The 7645-nt window shown below is 42.3% G+C and overlaps 1 pseudogene across 1 annotated transcript; it reads right to left on the bottom strand.

The window, feature by feature from the left end:
- Window positions 1-4637: 4637 nt before the first annotated feature.
- LOC308241580 (jun dimerization protein 2-like) lies at window positions 4638-5117 on the bottom strand (annotated as a pseudogene). The gene has a single exon. The product of its transcript is annotated as a jun dimerization protein 2-like (transcript).
- Between the last annotated feature and the right edge of the window lie 2528 nt (window positions 5118-7645).

Below are 7645 nucleotides of genomic sequence, written 5' to 3'. Positions count from 1 at the left end.
GTACTATTAACATAATGTGTTTTAAGAGCTGGCTAATTAATGATGGGGCAGAGAAGTAGGTAAAAGGCAAAGATATAATCCTTTCTAAAGAAAACATGAATTCTTGATTCAAAAAGTTCACAGTTCATTTAAATAACAATTGTACTGTTAAAGCATATGAGGAAAGTAGACTAAACCTATCTTCATAAAAAAAGAGAGTGAGGAGAAACTATACACTGAATATAGATAACACATGTATATGTTTTTTATGTGATATTAAAATATAGGGTATTTTCTTGTTTTGATGTTGTTTAAACAATATTTTATTTTACACTAAAGACTGCAAAAAACTACATTTTCATTTAATTAACCTGCAGCCCAGAAAATAAGTATTGGAACAGAACATGACAAAGTAGAAGCTGAAACTAAAATGTGCCGAATGCAAAATAATTATATCAAATGTTTTCAGGGATGCTCTTGAAAATGGCTTTGCTAAACATCTAGTTCTCACCTCGTTCCCTCCATATCTTTCCATTGCTTAGCAACAATATAACATTAAAATCCTTTGCTGCTCTAGAATACTGCCTCAATATTTGTATTCCATCTTTATGATCTGTAATGTAGTTAAAATGATTGTGCAGATGCTTTTGCTTTAGTGCAGGTGGTAGGGGGCAGGCATTAATCAGTTGTTCAATGTAAGTGCAGGCCAGAATAATGACTAGGTTAGTTAGAATGTCAAGAGTCACTGAACCAGTGTGAGTAAAACAAAACGTGTGAGTGAATCACTGGCTAGGTAGCCCAAAATGTCAACTTCCTCAGCAAGGTTCAGCAGGAAATAAAAATAATTTGGGGGTGGGGGGGAAATGTGCTGAAGAACCTTTCAAAAGACAGCCTATATGAACTTAAATGTTAACACATGAAGCATCTCAGGAATGCTAACAAGAAACATAGGTACTCACATATATTTCTGCGCTCACCCAGCATTCAAACTAACCTGCATGAATTGTAATTTAACTTTTCCTGCCTGGCTATTATGGCTCAGTGGTTGAGCATCAACCTATGAACCAAGAGGTCACGGTTTGATTCCCGATTGGGGAACATACCTGGGTTATGGGCCTGATCCCTGGTGTGGAGTGTGCAAGAGGCAGCGGGTCGATGATACTCTCTCATCACTGATGTTCCTATCTCTCTGTCCCTCTCCCTTCCTCTCTGAAATCAATGAAAATATATTTTAAAAAAAACAAAACACACAACACTTTTCCTGACCACAGATCTATGGAAAATACATCATTAACTACTCATTCATCACTCTGCCCACTTCACCCTCCACCCACAAAGCATCATCTCTAATATTCAAAAGATTCACTCTAATATTCAAGTATTCTGAAAGGAACTAAATTACTTAACATTAAACCTATTTATTACCTCACATAGTTTATTGTATAATTGTGTGTGTTTTTAATACTGGAATTTTTATTCACAAGGAGAGTTTAGCTGGAAGAACAAAAGTAAAGATGGTATTGTGTGAAAAGGTCTAGCAACTAGAGTACTTACTCTGTTTAGTAGAAGTTAGAGCGGAAAGGTTTGGTAGAAAAGAACAAAAGACAGGAGAGAAGGACTGCTGAAGTGATGACCGTGAGTGGCCGTAATGGGGAATTATCTGGGCTTAAGGCTGAAACAGATAGATCTGTGGTCCAAGACTGAGCCCACATCTCAGAGGAGTCTCCAGGTCAAGTGACTGGGCTTTACGCTGTTTATTTAAATCAGTAAAAAAAAGACTGCAGTGCCTCACAAAACATTAGTGTGCTTATTTCATGGCTGCATTGTTTTCTCATTTGTAAGAAAGGACATTCCATTTCATGAAACACTTTAGAAAATTGTAACATTGAAAGCTCCTGTTTTCTTGAATATGTATAAATTTAGAGTCAATTCTGAAACTGAAAACTTCCATTATGGTGGAAGGAAAATTCCCTGCATTTCATATACTTCATGATACAGTTATTCCATAGGCGCAAGCTGAACAGAATGAGAATGTCAATATGAATTATGTCAACCTGAAATGAATGGTACATTTGAAGTCCAAAAAAGACAAACCACTTTGTATAAATATCCTAACAAAATCCTGGGTATTCTGGTTCCTAACTAAATACTGCCCATAATTTGTAAGCTATCTCACTAAAGTTTAAACATTCTCACTGTTTTTATTTCCACGTTATCAAAATGGAATTTCTTCAGACAAACTGATCCTAGGTATAACTCCTGGAGGGCTGATGGTGGTTATTATATGGGACTTGTATACTTAGAATCCATGTGGCATCACTTCTTTCCCTTCTCACATCTAGTAAAGGGTATATGCTTCAATCATTTCCATTGATTTTCACCTAAAATGGTATAGGGACCATGATGCTGAGTGAACCTACATAGTATAACTTTGGCTTTAAGCTTTTCATCTCTAAAGCATTTAAATCCACTTTTTCTCTTTTGTTGAAAAAGTTAAGACAAAAAGGAGAAACAGTGAGAGAGAACGCTGGGCCTTACATTCTGAGAGTACTTGGAAGAGCCACACGATGGGAAGTTCTATGATGTCCTCTCACTCCAGTCTCCAACTCTGTGACCCAACTGTGAGAAGCCACACCTAGGGTCAATTTCACCTCATCTAATAGCAAAACTGGAATGAAACAGCAAATAACTGAGTCCGATTGGCCTGGCAGGTAATAGTCCCTACAGCATTGTCAAATCATGAGCAATTTCTCTTTCACAAACACACAAGAGATGGATTTGTATTTTCTTTATTATAACCAATAAAATTGATGCATACAATTTAAATGTGAAGAATTTATCCTTTTCTTTCTAATTTTTCCCCTGCAAACTTTTTTTCTCCTTGAGTTCCTTGTAGCTGAATGTCAGAAACGTTTCACATAATGCTTTCAAGGCAGTAAGTAGACTATAAATGCTAGGTAAATATATTTTTCCCAACTATAAAAAGACCTATGAGATACTTCATTCACAAACTATAGAAAGATAGTTCAAACCTGGGGTTTAAAGAAAAAGTATTAGGTCAGTAGGTGATTTTATTTCACAGAGCATAACAGAAATGAAAATAAGAGCTTTCGTTGTCTTATGATGAGTTTTGTCACCTTAATGTGGTAATGCTAGTATGACTGGCAATAATATAATTTATAATTAATTAAGAGAATGGAAACAAATTAGTATCTAAAAGAAATTGGTAGTTACAAAATAGTCATGGGCCTGTAAAGTACAGCATAGGGAATATAGTAAATAATATTGTAAAAGCCATGTACGGTGTCAGGTGGATACTAGAATTAACAGGATGATCACTTTGTAAGTTATATGAAAGTCTAAAACCTGAAGCTAATATAATATTGTACTAGAGGCCAAGTGCATGAAAATTCGTGCACTCGGGGTCCCTCAGCCCGGCCTGCATCCTCTCACAATCCTGGACCCCTCGGGTAGGGTCCCTAGGCCTGGCCTGAGATAAGGGCTTATCGGGGCTTTCCTTCCCCCAGCTGCAGGCAGCTGGCCCCGCCCCCACTGCTGCCACTGCTTGCCATCTGTGCAGCTCTGCCCCCCCTCCCCTGCCACCAGTCACCTCCCTCTGCAGGTGATAGGTGTGGGGTGCAATGGTTTGGCTGGCCTGGGCCTCCCTCTTTCTTTCTTTCTTTTTTTTTTTTTTTTTTTTAAGGTAAGAGTAATGTCTACTGAGCAATACAGAACTGAGTACTATGAAGGGTTTACCAAGATGGAAATGCACCACACCCCAACCCCGAACACCCAGAGACTACAGTACTTAGAAGTTACACGCAACAGCCATAACTTGTGAATATCTGTTCATAACAAACAAACCACAGCATATTTATACTGTATCACATCGAGTGATTATAGAAATCCATTTATATACTGCTTGTATAAAATCATTTTTTTGTAAAAAATATTAAAAAAGGAAGTATAAAAAACATGTGCAGTTGAAAGCCCTGGCAGGACAGCCAGTCTGTAAACATTCAGTGAGTATGTGCTTTGGAAGGGCGCCCGTGCCTCGTGTCCAAGCAACTCCAGCAGGGCCATCGAGGATGCGCCCCGGCTGCCACTCCGGGCAGGACTGAGCTGGACCATGGTGAGTGGGTACAGCAGGGCCTGGCACTGTGCCCTTCTCCAGCCTTGCATCAGGATCAGGGTCAGGGTCAGGGTCAGGGTCAGGGTCGGGGCTGGGGGGAGGCAGATTGCAGTTTCACTCTGAGGTCCATACTCAGCCTAATTTTGGTTGCAACTCATGGCTTTTCCTGGCTGCTCGGAGGTCCTTTGGGTGGGTGCCCTGGCGGAGAGGCCAGAGAAGTGCCCACTGCTGTCTGGTTGGGTGTCTCTCTGGCCCAGAACCTCTGTCCTGCCTCCTGCAAGCCTGGCCCCAGACAGAACAGGCTCTCCTCAGGACTACTTTGGTCTCAGCACCTGGTCCTGGGTTTCATCAGCCTAGGTTTCTTCCCCTGGTGTGGCTGATTGGAGTTTCACAAAAAAGCCGGGCTGATGCTGGCTGTGCTGAGCCTCATTGAAGAGTTTTTCATGCAGCAAGGAAAAGCCCTCTGGGACCCTCCTACTCCTCCCTCTCCTCATCTCCTCCTTCTCTTCCTCCTCCCAGCCTCTGGTCACTTCTCCAGCTGCTCCAGCAGTGGGTTGCCTTCTGGAGTCGGGGGGTCTTAACACTGTTGGTCCTGACGATGCAGGTGGGCGATGCTGGTTGAGCATCAGGATGAGCTGCTGCTTCAGCTCCTCCATCTGGGTTTTCAGCTCCACATTCATGAGCTCCAGCCACTCAGATTCCCGCTGCAGAAACTCCTTCCACTCCTTCTTCTTGTTGCGGCATGGGGCTGCCACCACTTTGTTCTTTTCCGGGAGCCTTTTCCTCTGCTCCTCTTCCTCTTCTAGCTCATTTTCACAGGTTGAGGCCTCTTGCCCAGTTTCACCTCCAGGAAGTGCAAAGGGGCAATCATGGCCCCAATGTTGCGGATGTCAGCATATTTCAGCTCCTCTGCAGTCAGGGCAGAGCTGGGGAGTCCGGTCAGGGGGCCAAGCCCTGGCAGAGAGCCCACAGTCATGGAAGCGTTCGGGATCTGCCCAGGCATCATAGCAGGAGGAGTGGCAGTCCAGCCCTGCAGAAGCTGCGGGCAGCGGGGGGGTGGGGGTGGGAGGCGGCTGTGACCCTGGGGACTGGGCCTGGCTGCAGGTACCATGCCCGCTCAGGAGCTGCAGTGGTGCCAGCCCCACCCTGCAGCATCCACCGCTGCCAGGGCTTCCTGTCGCAGCCGCTGAGCATCCCTCCCACAGGCTGTGGCCTGGGTCTCCCTCTTTGAGGCAATTGATCGTGGGGCTCCGCCTGCCAGACTCATCACCCCTAACCACTCGCCTGCCTACCTGATCACCCCTAACTGCTGGTCTGCCTACTTGATCGCCCCTAACCACTTGCTGAGGGGTGGGGCCTGCCCAGCAAGGGGCCGTCTGCCTACCTCATCACCCCTAACTGCTTGTCTGCCTGCCTGATCGCCCCTAACCACTTGCTGGGGGGAAGGCCCAGCCTGACGAGGGCCATCTGCCTACCTGATCACCCCTAACCGTTCCGCCTGCCTACCTGATCGCCCCTAAGCACTCACCTGCCTACCTGATCACCCCTAACCGCTCGCCTGCCTACCTCATCACCCCTAACCACTCACCTGCCTACCTGATCACCCCTAACTGTTCTGCCTGCCTGCCTGCCTGATTGCCCCTAACCACTTGCTGGAAGGTGGGGCCAGCCTGGCGAGGAGCTGTCTGCCTACCTGAGGACCTGTCTGCCTACCTGTCTGCCCCTAACCATTCGCCTGCCTACCTGATCGCTCCTAACTGCTTGCTGAGGGCAGGGCCAGCTCGGCGAGGGCCATGGTGGTTCTGGTCTCTGGTTGTTATGCCGTTATGGTCCCTGGGCTTTTATTATATAGGATGTCAACTACAAGTGCAAAATAAAAAATACATATATATTTTTTTAAATTAGTACTGCCCTGGCTGGTAGTTCAGTGGGTTGGAGCACCATCCCATACACCAAAAACTTGTGGGTGCAATTTCTGGTCAGGGCACATACCCAGGTTGTCAGTTTGATCCCTGGTCAGGACGTGTAAAGGAGGCAACTGATCTGTTTCTCTCTCACTTCAATGTCTCTCTCTCTTTCTCTCAACCTCTTCCTCTCTAGAAAGAAAGGAAATCAATAAAAACATGTCTCAGGTGAAAATTTAAAAAGTTAGTTCTTAAATATATTTTCCTTCTAGGTAGACATCTTTTAGAATAGCATCTTTTAAACTATGGATCATTGAACTAATTTAGTGTGTTACAGCTAGCATTGTTTAATAAAACAAAATAGAAATATGTAGAAAGTTTTAAATGGTAAAAGTGTGCATTATTGCTGACACTGAATACATTTCAATGTATATATTGACATTGTATTTCAGTTGCCATGGGTAAGTGCACATAATGTGTAAACACTATTGTGAAATAAAATGTATTTCTTAACTGCTGATTACAGTCATTGTTTAAATACACTACTTTTTGACATTGGGGTACCTGGGGAAAGTAATTGTAATGGCATCCTGTTTATATAGATAAGCCTGAGGTAGGCTGTAGGAGAGATGAGTGACAGTCGTGAACTGACACTGGATAAGCAGAATCAATCTTGGTAAAATTTCTATCTAGGTATGGAATGAAAATTGCAGGCAACACCTCAGAGGGCACTGAAATACACTGTGATTGATACACATTACGAAATCACCCAAATAATTTTCTGTTTCCTATTGCCAGTCTGTTTTCTCATGTAACTGTTTCTCAATTTCAAGATTAATCCAAAATACAAATATTTATCTAAATAAAGAACAGTACACTTAGTCATCATTTAGCAAAAAGAATATATTTCAAGGAATGGTAAGTTCTCCTGTGATTGTTAATAAATGTAGTTTTAAGAATAATTTAAAAGATAGTATTCATTTAAAAGTTATTTCTGTCTTCATTCAAATGTTAGAATAACTTTTAAAAGAAAAGTGAATTTCAGGATGTCTTCCCTTCATCACTAGGTTCTGGATCCCTTGAAATATAAACCCAGATTCAGGCATAAATCCCAAAGTCATTCTCTTGGTTGAACTGAAAAGACCTTTCCCTTTAACTAGGAGAATAAAAATATATTAGCACGATCCAGCTAGCCCAAGTAATGAGAGAGGGTAGTGAGGGGCTGACCCTGGCATACATTAGTTGGGCCATTTATTACTCCAAAATTAGTCTTCTCTAATGCTGTTTCCACAAACAAAACATCATTAGCAAATTTTTATTTTCCAAGTCTCTTTGCAATGTGTACAACATGCATAAGTTAAATGCAAACCAGAACAGTAAGCTTAAACATTGAATATTTAAACCTCAAGAAACAAGAAAAATCTCAAATAAATGGCCTACCTTTACACCTCAAGGAACTAGAAAAAGAACAAATGAGGTGCAAAGTCAAAAGATGTAAGTAGATTCTTAAGGAACTGCACAGATTTTTTTAAAAAGGATTTAAAAATTGTTCAGATATAATAAGCTGAGCCATTAATAGTAATAAAACAAAGTAAAAGTAATTTAATGTGCTAAATGTTTCACTTTGACT

This window comes from Plecotus auritus, assembly GCF_963455305.1.
Source record: "Plecotus auritus genome assembly, chromosome: 2".
Lineage (NCBI taxonomy): Eukaryota > Metazoa > Chordata > Mammalia > Chiroptera > Vespertilionidae > Plecotus > Plecotus auritus.
Note: the sequence above shows the minus strand (reverse complement) of the source record. Positions and strands in the feature narration are given on the sequence as shown.